This window comes from Lissotriton helveticus, chromosome 7 (genome assembly GCF_964261635.1).
Source record: "Lissotriton helveticus chromosome 7, aLisHel1.1, whole genome shotgun sequence".
Lineage (NCBI taxonomy): Eukaryota > Metazoa > Chordata > Amphibia > Caudata > Salamandridae > Lissotriton > Lissotriton helveticus.
The window spans coordinates 1,651,942,853-1,651,958,811 of NC_136068.1; positions in this window are offsets into that span (position 1 = coordinate 1,651,942,853).

The window sequence follows — 15,959 nt, forward strand, 5'->3', positions numbered from 1 at the left end:
TGGTTTTTGAACTGCTGATCAGTGCTAACGTGCAAGTCCTCCCTGTGTAAATTGTGATTATGTTTGGTTATCCATGATTGGCATTTTAGATTTACTGGTAAATCCCTAGTAAAGTGCACCATGTGTGGCCGGGGCTGTGGACCAAATGCTACTAGTTGGCCTGCAGCACTTCTTGTGCAACCCACATGAGTAGCCCTGTACCCATTTCTCTGACCTACTACTGCGGTGTCTGTGAGTGCAATTTTTAACTACCAGGTCGACCTGGAAAGTGCACCCACATGCCAGGTCCAAACTTGACCTTTTTCTACATTTAAGGCACCCCTAAGGTAGCCCCAAGGTATCCCCATGGGCAGGGTGCAGTGCATGTGAAGAGTAGGACAAGTACTGGTGTGTTTTACTTGTCTTGAGAGTGATATTCTGCTAATTTCGTTTTTCACTATTTCAAGGACTATCTCTCCCATACGCTATCATTGGAGCTTCCTTGTAACATCTTACAAGTGCAACTTTCAATTGGAAAAAGATAGATTTGGAGTTTGGGTTCCCGAAACTCAGGATTTAAAAAACACATCTTTCTGTGAAGGTGGTTTTTAAATTGTGTGTTTGAAAATGCCACTTTTAGAAAGTGAGAACGTTCTTTCTTTACCAATCTGTGGCTCTATCTGCCTATGGAATCCACATCTGGTTTAGACTGACAGTTGGGCTGTTTGTGCATTCACTCTAGACAGTCACACAAAGGGAGCTGAGTTGTGCCCTGCATATCCTGATGGCCCATCACCAGGCTGATGGGCCTTCCTGAGCTAGAGTGGTGGGAGGTGTTGTCACTGACACCTGAATAGGACTGTGCCTGTCTTCTCACAATGCTGCCTCCACCCTCCTGCAGTGTGTCTGGAGCCAAATCAAGGCAAGGCAGTATCTTCTGCACTACGAAGACTATCCTTCGAAGGCCAAAAGTTGGACCTGTAATCCCACATTTTTATAACACTTCTGGACTGAGGACTCTGCCAAAAAGAAGAGCCAAAGAACTGTCAGGAGGAGTACTGCCCCATTGCTGCTTCTGTCTGTGAGCAGCAAAAGAACTAGACTTTGCTTTCTGCAATCCTACTTTCCAAGTTATGGAAGGACTTGTGTGTGCATGCCTCCTGTTAGAAGTTCAGGGCCATCAAATAAGCTCCTTTGCTGGGAGTTTTGACCTGCCACGTGATGCAAACTCTAGTTCTGGTCCCTTGGAAGTGGTTTTGCTGCTTCAAGATCTGAAAATCCCCGCATCACCCTTCAGTGCCGTTTTTCCCGCCACAAGCTTGCCCTGCTATGCGGCCAAAAAATCGATACAGCGCCTGTTTGAGGCTGGAAAAACCACTGCATATCAGAGCACCGTGTCTCCGACGTCCAAGACCCCCACTCCAACTCCAAGGCAGGCCCTGCTATTCGGCTGATGGAACTGATGCATCACCTGTTCTCGGCTGGAAGAAGATATGCAACACCTCTTTTGCCACAGCTGCATCGACCCCAGCATGTCCGGATTTTTCACGCATTGCAGCCAGATACCAAGTTTGCAGCACATCACCCGGCAGAAAGGAACCGCTTTTGGAAATCAACGCATTGCTTCTCCGTATCAATCAGTGAACAATATGAATTCATAATAGAAGGATGAGTGTTGAGGTATGAATGAATTTACAGACTCGTTCCATTATCATTGAGATGGAAGTACACATTGTTTTGTTTTTTTTAATTGGTAAAAAAGTATTTTTCCTGGATCATGTATTCATTGAATGCATATTGATTATGCCTTTGCAGTTCCATTCTTTTGATATTAAAGAATGACCACCAATAACAAAGATGCAGGAGTGATGACAGTGACCTTGTCGCTGCAGCTGTGAGGACCAGGCAACTCTGTGGAAGACCAGGCACCGTTTACGAGCTGTCCGAGGTCGGATGTCAAGAACCAGGGGGTCGGTGTCTGGTTGGAGTGCCAACAAGCTTTGGCAGCAGCCACAAATGAGGTAAATGAAAAAGGTGCAGTATTGGGACCAGCAAGGTCCAAGGGACTCACCAAGTGCAAAAGAGTCAGAGCAGGCCCGAGCAAGCAGGGGAGCCCACTGAGGCCAATTAAGACTCTCAAGAGGACTCACAGTCCAAACCACAGGAGGTGTAAGAGGACCTCGAGCAGATGTCCCATGGTGCAGAGGATGTGGTGAGGACGAAGATCTTGGCAGGAAGAGATGTTAGAGGCTCGAGCTTCTTGTAGCCCAATGATCTCTGGGGGGCAGATCCAAATAGCCTTGTCAACGGCAAGTCGTTGCAGTACACAGGGGTACTGCTCCAGCGGTTCCTACAAGGTATACTGGCCTCAGACTTGCTGAAAGGACAGGGCAGGCCTTAAAGGAATTGCAGAACCACCACCTGTGATCCAGGGATGTTCAGAGTCCGTAGGACGTCAGGAGCAGCAGACCGATCAGCTTTGTTGCGGTGCCTGCAGATGCAGGGGAGTGACTCCTTAACTCCAAGGAGGTTACTTCGGGTGTCATTGATGCCCACAGGCCAGGAGAGGAAACTAGATGGAGCACAGGCACAGATGATGCATTAGACTGCCAGGATGACAAGACCAGGAGTTGCAGGAGAATTACTTGATGCAGTCTCAGTTCCAGGCGAAGGATACTCCCATGTCTGTCTCCAGATTTGCACCAGAGGGGAGCCGATGGCTCCCTTAACTGCCTCAAACTGGAGAATGCAAGGATGGCACCAAAAGTGGCTTTCAAAGCAGTCTGGTGGCACTGGCAAGTGCCCCCACCCCAGCCCAATACACTAAGTCCTGGGAGGAGGTCACACCTCCCTGTGGCAGGAAACCTATTGTTCTGCCTTCCCTGCTCAAGCTCAGCTCAGAGCAGGAAGGCACAAAAGTGTCTCTGGTCTGCAGCTGCACTAGCTTGCTTTTAGAGCCTAAATGGCTGGTACCAGGATTATAGGGGGACACCCTAGGGGAACCCGCCAGTACATGGGATCCTACATCCAACATGAGAATCGGTGTTGAGGTAAGATTCCAACATGTTTGATACCAAATATGACCGGTTTCTGTGCAGCCAATGTATATAGTTAGACATCTCGTATTTAAACTTGAAGTCCACTATATGTACTAAATGACTGACCGCACTTAGAAAGCCTAACGAATCGACTCTGGGGTTTGTAGACGGGCCCTGCTCATGCCGGGGCACCCTCACCCTTGTAACCAAGCACCATGCCCTCAGGACTGAAGAGCTAACCATAGGGGTGACTTATTGGTTTTAAGTGCAGCCATCTGTTGTAAGTGGTGCTAGCACAACCTTACATAGGCTGCAATGGCAGGTCTTTAGTAATAGTTTGAGTGGTCTCGCATAGGTGACATAAAACATGCTGTGGACCATGGGAGACCCCTGGGTACCTTACTACCATATACTAGGGACTTACAGTCATAAACCTGTAGCCAATTGGGAAGGTACCAAAGTACTTAACATTGTCAAATTTAGGGAGGAAGCACAGCGACTGTAGTCCTGATTACCATGATCCCAGTCAGACTAGTCAGAAAACAGAATAACACCAGCAAAAAAGTGGAGGTAACTAGGGAAGCAGATTATACTTTACTAAATATCCCCTCCCCCCAACGAAAGAAGATGAGGCTAACCTTGCTCAGTTGAGTCTTCTTTTTCTAAGCAGAAAAAACTGGAGAGTCTATCCGCATTGGCATCGTTACTTCCAAGTTTATATTCAACAGAACAGTCCATCCCCTGTAGGGCAGTGGACCACCTCAAAAGTTTGGGATTTTCACACTTCATCTGTTTAAGCCATAAGAGGGGCTTATGGTCTGTCTGAACAAGTGAGTATCAAACAGGTATGGCCTCAACTTCTTCAAGGCCCAGGCTACAGCAAAGGCCTCCCTCTAAATAAATGACCAACATTTGTCTATGGGGGGGCAGCATTCTGCTTATAAAAGCTACTGGTTGGTATTGGCCCTCTGCGTTAAGTTGTAACAAAACAGCTCCTTCCCCTGTGTCTGAAGCATCTGTCTGGACAATGAAGCGTTTGGACTTTGCAGAATGGGAGCAGAGCACACGGCCTGCTTCAGGCCATCAAATGCCTTCTGACAGCTAACTGTCCATTGAACTTTCTAAGGCATCCTTTTAGAGGTGAGATCATTAATGGGAGTCAGAATACACCCATACCCTTCAACAAAAGTTCTGTAGTACCCAGTGAGGCTCAAGAAAGCTCTGATTTTAGTTTGAGTAATGAGAGCAACCCAGTACATTAAGGTATGGATTTTGCTCTCTAGTGGTTGAACTTGACCTCCACCTACCAGGTTACCCAAGTATACAACATTGCTCTGCTCTTTTTGGCACTTTGTGGCCTTGATAGTGATGCCTGCCTTTTGCAGGGCCTCCAGAACATTTCTGAGGTGGACCAGGTGGTCCTCCCAGGTTGAACTAAAGACAGAATATCATCTAGATATGCTGCACTATATTTATTTATTATTACAATTTGTAAAGCGCATACGTATGCTCGTGGGCGTCTTGGCGCTAAGATTTCACTTGGGGTCTCTCAGAGGTGGCAGCCTATCACTAAAGGAGGAAGCAGACTCATTACTGGTTGAACAACCACGTCTTCAACAATTTCCTAAACTGGAGAAGGGATTGACTCGATCTGACTGTTAATGGAAGAGAGTTCCAGAGTCTGGCTGCTGTCACCGTAAAGCGCCTATCTCCCCAGGTGACCGTCCTAGTGTGAGGTACCGCTAATTGATGCAGTGTCGTCGATCTTTGTTGTCTGGACGGACGGTACGTCGAAAGCTGCACTTGGAGAAACTTCGGCCCTTGGTTATGGATAGCTTTGAAAGTCAGGCAAGTGATTTAAATGTTATCTGTTTTTTAATTGTTAGCTAATGGTAACTTCTGATTGTTTGACTAATCCGTTTAAATTTAGGGGTCCTGGAGAGTAATCTTGCTGCCGCGTTCTGAATCATTTGTAGTTTGGAGATTACCCGGGCTTGCGCATTGGCAAATAGGCCATTACAGTAATCTAAAGAAGAAAGCACAAGTGTGCTCACCACAGTTTTTCCAGCGCTTTCTGAAAGAAACGGGATGATCTTTCTTATAAGTTTAAGTTTATGATGAGCATTTGCCACTGTTTGATTAGCGTGTGCCGCAAAATTAAGCTTCTCATCAAAGACAATTCCCAGATTTCTGACCCTTGCGGATGGCGTTGGTAAGGCTCCTAAGGATGGAGGCCACCACACTGATGACCATTGTGGGGAGATCTTCCCGAAAATGACTACCTCCGTCTTCTCGGAGTTCAGCCTAAGGCAGTTGGCATTCATCCAGTCTTTGATTGCTGACATACCTTCTTGGAAGCGTGCCGCTACCTGTTCTCCATCGTTGTTAATAGCAAGCACCAGCTGGGTATCATCAGCATAGGAGGTAAGGCTCATCTGGTAGGTTTTAATAACTCTTGCTAAGTCCGACACATAGATATTAAAAAGTGTCGGACTTAGAGATGAGCCTTGGGGAACTCCACAGGGTAGAGCAAGTTCCGGCGATTTAAATGGTCCCAGCGTTACAGCTTGTGTTCTGCTGGAAAGAAACGAGGCAAGCAGGTCTCTTGCGCTAGATAGAATGCCCAGATTTCCGACACGGTCAATCAAGATGGAATGATTGACCGTGTCAAAGGCCGCTGATAGGTCCAGCATTATCAGGACTGCTGTCCCTCCATGGTCTCTGATGGTTCTGATATCATCAGCGGCTTTGATAAGGGCCGTCTCGGTGCCATGGAGCTTGCAAAACCCAAACTGTGAGTCATCTAGCAGATTGTTTTGCTCGATATAGTTGGACAACTGAACATTCATTGCCTTTTCGAGCACTTTGGCTAGAAACGGCAGACTAGCTATCGGTCTGTAATTCTTCAGCAGGTCCTTGTCTAGACATGGTTTTTTAAGGAGCCAAGCGGAAGGCTTCAGCTCCACGCACCAGTCAAGCAGCGCATCAGTTTCCCAGCCTCCCGAGCCCACCTCTCGCCGCACCCGCTTCGCGGGTGCCGCTTCGCCGGTGGGTGCTGGTAGAGGCACCTTCGTGTAGGATTGAGGCGAGGATACCGGCAGCAAGACTCCAAGGCGGTAAGGGGCGCGAGGGACCAGCGGGGCTGCGAGCGTGCGGGGACTTCATTTCCCAGAAGTCCCTGCAAGACCAAGGAAGAGCTTCCGGTCCGCTCTCCCTGCTGGCCCGCCCCCCGCCCACCTGAGCCAGCTAAAAGCGTCTCTCTCTCTCCACCTCGTGGGACATTTACCTACTTTGTAGCCAAGCGGAAGGCATCAGCTCCACGCACCAGTCAAGCAGCGCATCAGTTTCCCAGCCTCCCGAGCCCACCTCTCGCCGCACCCGCTTCGCGGGTGCCGCTTCGCCGGTGGGTGCTGGTAGAGGCACCTTCGTGTAGGATTGAGGCGAGGATACCGGCAGCAAGACTCCAAGGCGGTAAGGGGCGCGAGGGACCAGCGGGGCTGCGAGCGTGCGGGGACTTCATTTCCCAGAAGTCCCTGCAAGACCAAGGAAGAGCTTCCGGTCCGCTCTCCCTGCTGGCCCGCCCCCCGCCCACCTGAGCCAGCTAAAAGCGTCTCTCTCTCTCCACCTCGTGGGACATTTACCTACTTTGTAGCCAAGCGGAAGGCATCAGCTCCACGCACCAGTCAAGCAGCGCATCAGTTTCCCAGCCTCCCGAGCCCACCTCTCGCCGCACCCGCTTCGCGGGTGCCGCTTCGCCGGTGGGTGCTGGTAGAGGCACCTTCGTGTAGGATTGAGGCGAGGATACCGGCAGCAAGACTCCAAGGCGGTAAGGGGCGCGAGGGACCAGCGGGGCTGCGAGCGTGCGGGGACTTCATTTCCCAGAAGTCCCTGCAAGACCAAGGAAGAGCTTCCGGTCCGCTCTCCCTGCTGGCCCGCCCCCCGCCCACCTGAGCCAGCTAAAAGCGTCTCTCTCTCTCCACCTCGTGGGACATTTACCTACTTTGTAGCCAAGCGGAAGGCATCAGCTCCACGCACCAGTCAAGCAGCGCATCAGTTTCCCAGCCTCCCGAGCCCACCTCTCGCCGCACCCGCTTCGCGGGTGCCGCTTCGCCGGTGGGTGCTGGTAGAGGCACCTTCGTGTAGGATTGAGGCGAGGATACCGGCAGCAAGACTCCAAGGCGGTAAGGGGCGCGAGGGACCAGCGGGGCTGCGAGCGTGCGGGGACTTCATTTCCCAGAAGTCCCTGCAAGACCAAGGAAGAGCTTCCGGTCCGCTCTCCCTGCTGGCCCGCCCCCCGCCCTTTTGCACCTCCTACAAAACAACACTTCCCTCCCGCAGCGCGGGACGCAGCTCGGGCGAAGACAGGGCAAAGACAGGGCCGTTTGAGGCCGTTCGAGGACGGCAGAGGACGGCCCGGGCCCTGTCACCCTGCACCCCACGACAACCCCTCTGGGCCCCCTTGAATTATTTAACGTACATTATTGGGGATCAGGATGCGTCCCAAAACAAGAAGCACGTCCAAGAAAGCAACACTGGTGACGCAAGTGACCGGCCCTATAGACCTGTTTATATCCAGGGTAAATGACACCATTGACAAAAGCATCATCTTACTGGAGAAAAGAGTCTCTTTAGACCTCATACAGGCAAAACGATCTTCGCTCGGCTCAATTGCTACCGCAAATTCTCCTGTCCATCAGGGGGCAAACAATAATAATTGCTCCTTACCCCTGCCACTAACCATCGTTCCAATGGTGACTGTTCCAAACTCAGTAGACTTATCCGTAACCCAATCGGACTCCGATCAATCATATGTTGATCTCGACGCAACTCCTGATCTAGAAGCTTGCCAATCACCGGATGAGAAATTAGTCCAAAGTCCCATTTGTAATTCCTTACCACCTGAGCCAGAAACGTATGTAGAACCAACAAAAACAAAGGAAATCATCACTACTTTCTCAAAGGAAATGCCAATCATCAAGGGAAAATCAAAAATAAAGAACCATAATTTAATTACTCCTACCCCAAATCCCTCGGCAGGTATCCCCTGTTGGGTGGAAAACATGGTTATGGATCTAAAATCTGACCTTGAAGCTAAAATTACAGCACAGATCAAACCACTCATATCAAAGCTGGACAGACTTACGTCATTAATTAACACTAAATGCAGTTGTAAATTAAGTAGAAACGGTCCTGCCCCAACACAGGGAGCAAAGGAAACACCTCAAAAATCACCTAGCACCAAACAAATAACAGGTAAAACAGTTAATCCCAATATTTCACAAATTAAAAAAGCGGCAGAAACACTTCCTTTAGCAAAAAAAGGGAGCAATTTGGAAGTCTCCCAAAATACTCCGGAGGTGGTAGTTCTTCCTTCTGCCACACAAACAGGTTTAGTAGGTCAATTAAAAACAAATAATAGACAAGCAAAAGGGAATCTCACTATCCCACCAGAGACCCCCTCTCAGGAAAATCCATCAGATCTGAAGACAAAGCAACCTCGGCCCAAAATTATTAACTTACCCCCGGAAGCCTCTCCCCTCGTGGTGGTGCTAACAGCGGTGCCCCCACTGAAGGAGGGTACGAGAGAAACTTTTGCAGAGCTGAGGAACAAATGTGCCCAATGGCTCCAACTCCACAGACCATTACCCGCACATATTAGGGGTGACATCTTCTCTGTACGTAGAGGAGACTGGGTTGGTAGAACCCCGAAGGCAATAGCGGGGGATGTCATCAGTATCAAATTCAGGGAGATCGGGGCGTCAAATTATATCTGTAACTCGCCCAATAGAGGTCCTGCTACAAAAATAAATCCCCTTCCCTTGTCTTATTTTTTATCTTCACCTTCAAGGCAGAATTTTCCCTTTTATGCATATCCACCAAACCCCGGCCCTGCAAATCCCCCTGAAAATAACATATATCATCCCCAACACTACTTAGATAGGCCTAATTTCCCACAAAACTTACAACATTCAGTTTTTCAGTGGCAATCACCGGCCTTATTTTCCCAATTCGCACACCATGCAACCCAACACCCCATCAACCTACCACAATATTCACATCACACCTCCCAACAAGGGTGGCAACCTCACCAACCTCAGCAAACAACGCATTTTAGTATCCATCCTTGGCAACAGCCGCGGCAAGGATGGCTTCCCCCATTCAACCCACTAGGCCCAAATCATCATGGCAGAAATAGGGACGAATGGAGAGGCCAGGACCACCGGACAAAGTGCAACGATTCCACACGTTGGGATAGCTGGAATGGCCCCCAATTAGAAAATAGATACAGCCCCCTGGAATGTGTTGATTGACTACCACAATCACAACCTCAGGAAGACTCCCAACCTCAAACAGAAAGCCCGTTAGTCTCCCCAGTCTCAGAGACTCTACCAGTTCCTGAGATCCGAAATGAATTAAAAAGCACAAAAAGCTCAAGGGATAGCGTAATAATCCTGAGCTTGATCTCGTGGAACACTGCGGGATTAAAGACAAAAATAGAGGATGGGACAATCCTGTATCATACGCTTAATCACCAAGTACTATGCTTACAGGAGACATGGTCCCTACAAGAATACCACCTGCAAGGATTTAAAACGTACTCGTCCCTTGCGCAGTCGGGACATACAGGCAGACCAAAGGGAGGTCTCTGTATTTTTATAGCCAACACTATCCAAAACGTTAAAATAAAGGTTATCGAATTGGCACAAAATTTGCAGATCCTTGGTCTTTACTTCCAGAAAAGAGAGTCGATGATTATTATCAATTTTTATAACAATCTGGATGAATTGGACTTCGAGAAAGTCTTGGCCCACCTTCACGAGAAACTAATTAATTTAAGAATGAAACAAAGAGAAGGAGCCCCGGTAAACATATTATGGGCAGGCGATTTCAACCTACACGCCTGTACCAAACCAAAAAGAAAATGTCCCGGCATGGTGACGGAAGAAGGCCTCTTACTCACTCATTTTTCCCATAATAAAATGGGAAGGCAAATGAATGATCTCCTATCCGATCTGGATCTCCAGATAGCAAACACCTCGGATTATGGGGAAAACTCACTTGCACCTACCTACATTGGAAGAGGCTACCAAACTACGGTAGACTTTATAATTATATCAGCGTCCTTACAACTAAGAGTAAAGAACTTTGAAGTAATACCAAATTCCCAAAGCGACCATGCAATTCTAACTCTGGAAGTCTCATTAATTAACCAGAAACGTTCTCCTGAAATAATAGCTAACGCACTGACTCAGGAAGATATTAACATGGATAAAGTAAATGGGTATTCTATAAAATGGGAGAGGACAAATCCAGAGGAACTCACTAAAGAGCTAATAAGATTAGTCCATCCCCAAATTGAAATTTGTTTGGATACAGCCACCAACGATACGGATCTTTTAACCAACTTCGCCCAAATCATGGGAAAAATTAAGGTGTTATTAACAAAAAAACAAAAACCTACCTCATCCAAGCCTAATGGCTGGTTCAATCAAGAGTGCACCAAGGCTCATACAAATCTAAAGCAAGCCCTAAATAAAAAAGAAAGGGATCCTAGAACAATAGCCACTCTCAGAAGCGAATATCTAAAAATAAGAAAAAGGAGGAAAGAGGAACTGAAGCGAGAGCTGTGGAACGAACTTCACACCAGTGCCCAGGAAAAAAACTCTAAAGCTTTCTGGAAAATTATAAGAACTCCTTTTTTGGCAGACGACATTTGCCCAAAAATCGAAGCTGCCATAGACGCTGTAACTTGGGTGTCACATTTCACCAGCATCTTCCGAAAACCAACCCACGATCAAGACCTGGAAGAAGAGGAAAAAATACCCTCACCATACCCAATAGATATAAGCTTTGATATTCCCGAAATTCTCGTGGCACTGAACTCCACCAAAAAAGGGAAAGCTCCAGGGCCGGACGGTGTCCCGGCAGACCTTTTCAAACATCAAATAGATCTCTGGGCACCAATTTTAACAAGAGTCTGCACCGCTACAGCAAAAATAGGAATCTTGGAGTCTTGGACCAGGTCCATTATGGTGCCGATTTTTAAAAAAGGTAATCGCATGGACCCCGCCTGCTATCGCCCAATCTCCTTGTTGGACTCATTGGGAAAAATAGCAGGACGAGTGATTTTAGAAAGACTTCAGGACTGGGCAGAAGAAAGAGGTATCTTATCCGACCTTCAATTCGGATTTAGAAAAGGATTAGGTACCGTGGAACAAGCCCTAAATTTATCATTAATTTTTGGAAAATATGTGCATGCAAAGAAAGCAAAACTTTACATGACCTACGTAGATTTGTCGGCGGCGTTCGACTGCGTCGCCCATACAAAATTGTGGTCCCTCTTGGCACAGATGGGGGTTGATCCTCCACTCCTGAATTTTCTAAGGGAACTCTATTCCTATCCATCTGCAAGAGTTCGTTATGGAACAAAGGGAGAACTGACGGAGTCCTTCGCAGTAGAGCGTGGGGTCAGACAAGGCTGTGTCCTGGCACCCTTCCTTTTCTCCCTCTATACCAACAACTTGGAGGTTGAGCTACTAAAGGGTGCCCGTGATCTCCCCTTGGCAAAACATCGCCCGATCCCCGCCCTGCTGTATGCGGATGACGCCGTCCTTCTCGCACAAACTCCCCGTGAACTCCAAAGGTCCCTTAATAGTTATTCCCAGTTTATGAGAACTCTTGACCTCCACATAAATGTGAAAAAAACTTTTGTAATGAATGCTGGGGTTGGGAAAAAACACCAAAACTCTATTTACCTTGATAGCCAAAAAATTGACTCAACCAAAGAATACTCTTATCTGGGGGTCATGATAGACAATAAACTCTCCTGGAAACCAGCAATAGAAGCCAGAAGCCATTGTTTCAAAAGAGCACTAGCCGCTTTGGTATCGTTCTCTCAAAAACTAGGAAAACGTCCACCTAGAGAACTGATAACTATATATAAAGCCAAATGCCAATCCACAGCTTTATATGGTGCAGGACTATGGGGACATATGGACGTCACGTCTCTGCAAACTGCAGAAAATAAATTCTTTAGATTTATCCTATCCGCCCCCAAAACTTCCTCCACTTACGCCTGCCACTTGGAACTAGGGGCACCATATATTGAAGACCTTGCCAAGTTACAACCAATTTTACTTTGGCGACGTATCTGGACATCGGACAAAAACGCCCTCACAAAAATGATAGTGGCGGACGCAATGTCCCTGGATTATGTTTTGAGAATTAAATGGCTGGCCTACATTCGGACCTTTCTTCGAGATCTTGGAATGGAAAAATATTATTTTAATCCCGAAAAAATTGGAGAACTCGCAAAGGAGAATTTAAAACAGCGAGCGTTGGACCATCTGATCAAACTAAGACTTCAGGTCGAGGCCGGGAAACAATCGACGCAGCACGCCATGTTGGTTCAATCTACTCTTTCGATGCAGCCTTATTTAAATCTTGACATTGGTACCTTTGAACGATTCCTCCTGATAAGATTCAGACTGAACTTATTTCACAAACTGGTGGTTTTCCCAACACCAAACGTGTGGGACCTAAATTCACCTCCATGCCCATGTGATGGGATATCAGGTCAATCCACGCTTCATACAGTTCTGTTCTGTAAATTTTATCAGGAACACCGCAAACTCTGGCTACTGACCCTTTTAAAATCGTGGGGTCTCAGACAATGTAGAGTGGCCATGTTGAGCCTGCAGCTCTTGGATACTGAAGCCACATGTTACCATGTCCTTAATTTTTTGAAATGTATATACAGACATAGGAAAAACCTTTAAGAAAATATATCTGTACTGTATACACTAATGAAATTTCTTTCTGCAATCATTTTAAGTAACTGATAACTAGATCTCTTTGAAGATTTTTTAAATTGTATTGCTTTTATGGATTGTAATAATCCGAATAAAGTTTATTATTATTATTTTTAAGGAGCGGTTTTAAAAGAGTGTTTTTCAGCATGTTCAGGTGTATCCCTGACGTAAGTATCACATTGCAGACTTGTGTGGTAACTTTGCTGATGGAATCAATTACCGGCGGATAAACTTTGGGGGGGCACGGATCCAAGGCCGATCCTGTTTTTATAGACTGCATGATGTCCCTAGTTTGTTCCTCCTCCAGTCCTTCAAATTGAACTAGTGAGCAGGCAGGAGGGTTAATGTATGTCGCTAGAGGGACCGGTTTATCCTTAACAGAATACTCTGAGTAAATGTCATTGACTTTGGCAAAGAAGAAATTAGCCAACGAATCACAGAGGGCCTGCGATGGAATGGGAGCTATATCTGAGGACTTCCCAGCCAGTTGTTTCACTACATCATATAGCTGTTTGCTGGAGTTCTTAGCATTATCAATTTGATCTCCCAAAAACTTCTTTTTGGTCTCTATAATCATTTTTTTTATGGATAAGCTGTGTCTCCTTATAACGTAGTTTACTAATCTGGTCGTAAGACCTACGCCAGTATCTTTCATGCTTTCTGCATTCTTGTTTTTGTTTCCTGAGTTCTTCTGTGAACCACGGAGCCGAAGGCACCTTTCTATTTCTTGAGATGGTCTTGGATGGAACCAATAAATCCATCACATTCCCTATCCAGTCTGAAAATTGTTTGGTGGCTAAATTAGCATCCGTGGATATAGAAGGGCGGGTCTTGATCAGCAACTCTGTGAGAGCTACATTATCTATGTCTTTCCATACTTTAAAAGGCTCTTGATTTAAATGGGCCTGTCTGATTGAGGGAGTGTCAGTGATGGGAAGAACACAAATAATGGCATAGTGATCAGACCATGTAAGGGGCAGGATATCCTGGACTGTTATCCCATATATATTGGAAAAAATGCCATCCAAAGTGTTGCCGGCCTCATGTGTGGGAGCATTAACCAATTGAACCAGCCCCAAGCTTTCCAGGTCGCCCATTAATGCTTGGGAGTCAGCATCATCCCTCTTCTCTAAGTGAAAATTCAAGTCCCCCAATACTATGAAGGAGTCCTCGGTCACCAATGATTCGATCAGTGAATTAAGATTAGCCAGAAAAACAGAGCGAGGACCAGGCGGTCTGTACATAAGTACTCCCTTAAGATTGTATGAGGGAGTCACCTTAATGGCAAATTGAAAAGCTTCACAGCTTGTAGACAGAATCGGGAATATTCTGACTGAAAAGCTGTTTCGAGTGATAACCGCTAATCCTCCTCCTTTCTTTCCCTGTCTATCTAGTCGATGTACCGTATATCCCTGCGGTACAGCTACCACCAGATCAGGGTCTGATTCAGCATCCATCCAGGTCTCAGTGATAAATAATGTGTCTATGTTCTTGTCTAGAATCAGATCATGAATTTCCTGTCTGTGCATTCCCAGGGATCTGGCATTAATAAGTGCAATAATCACTTTCCTGGTTTTGTTGTTGGAACCTATCTTGGTGCGAGCTTTGCTATTAATGAAAGGTAAAAGGGAAGCGCAACTGGGACAGGTAGAGATTACTGTTTGGGAAATGAACTCAGGATCATATTGGGGACAGATGATACATTGGACTGACCTTAACGGTAGGAGATCAGTGGCAGAGTAGAAACAGTGCTCAGCTGTCCCATCTGGACCAGGGGTCATGGCCCTCGGCCCGGTCTCGGCGCAGACGGGCGTGCCTTTGGCGCGCCGCCGGCGCGCCCGCTGCGCCGACGAGATGACGTCGTCCTTGTATCCAATGTGGAGGAGGGTGTGATGCGGCCAGCAACTGGACCGCAACCCTTTCCCCCACCCAGTATGGCTGCTGTGAGCACTCTCTCCACAGCGTCAGCATGTAGTCTGCTGCGCTGGGAGATGCGGTGCGAGCAGAGGTGAGGCTGCTTAGTTTAAAACTCGGCAAAAACTGAAATGAAATGCCACAAACGAAAGTCAAACGCACACTATTAAAAAACACTAGCCTCCGGCTATCCGCCTCAGAGGTGAGCCCAAATTGAAATCAGCGCGCTCGCGCTATGATATATGTTTAAATACCTTGGGAGGGCGGGATGCGGCCAGCAACTGGACCACAACCCTTTCCCCCACCCAGTATGGTGGCTGTGAGCACTCTCTCCACAGCGTCAGCACGTAGTCTGCTGCGCTGGGAGATGCGGTGCGAGCAGAGGTGAGGCTGCTTAGTTTAAAACTCGGCAAAAACTGAAATGAAATGCCACAAACGAAAGTCAAACGCACACTATTAAAAAACGCTAGCCTCCGGCTTTCCGCCTCAGGCTTCCAGACCTGTGAGAACTCTGCTCACCAACCTCTGAAGGTGCTTTCTTTAAGCCAAAAGACATTACAATAAATTGATAATTCCCACTAGGGGTTGAAAATGCTGTTTTTGGCTTGGCATCCTCAGAGAGTCTGAGTTGCCAGTAGCCAGCAGTCAGGTCAAATGTACTAAGATACTTGTCTGATGCCAGAGTATCAATTAGCTCAGGCATTGGATGGGCATCAGTCCTGGTGACTGCATGTAGGCCTCTGTAGTCTACACAAAACCTCATATCTCTTATACCACCTTTGGTGGGAGATATTGACACAAGGACTACTGGACTAGCCCAAAAGGCTATCTAAAGACTCAATGACCCCCAACTCCAGCATCTTTAGGACCTCAGCCCTGATGCAATCTCTGACATGGTCAGGCTGTCTGTAAATTGTGCTATTCACAGGCAGACTCTCACCTGTGTCCACTTCATGGGTACACCAGGTTGTTTGCAAAAACAACAATTGATGGACGGAATGCTGGACAATGGCAAAACATTCACCCCCAGTCACAGATCTGGGTTTAATCCATCATTATTTTGCTCACAACACCACCCCAATTAAGACAAGGCCGTAGGCAAATCAGTCTGGACCCTGTGCCTCATGGGAACAGTCCAGCCCGAACTGCCAAGCCATGTCTTCCCTGGACCGGAATCAAGCATCCGAGGACCGGTTTCTGGATATCAGCCTTCATC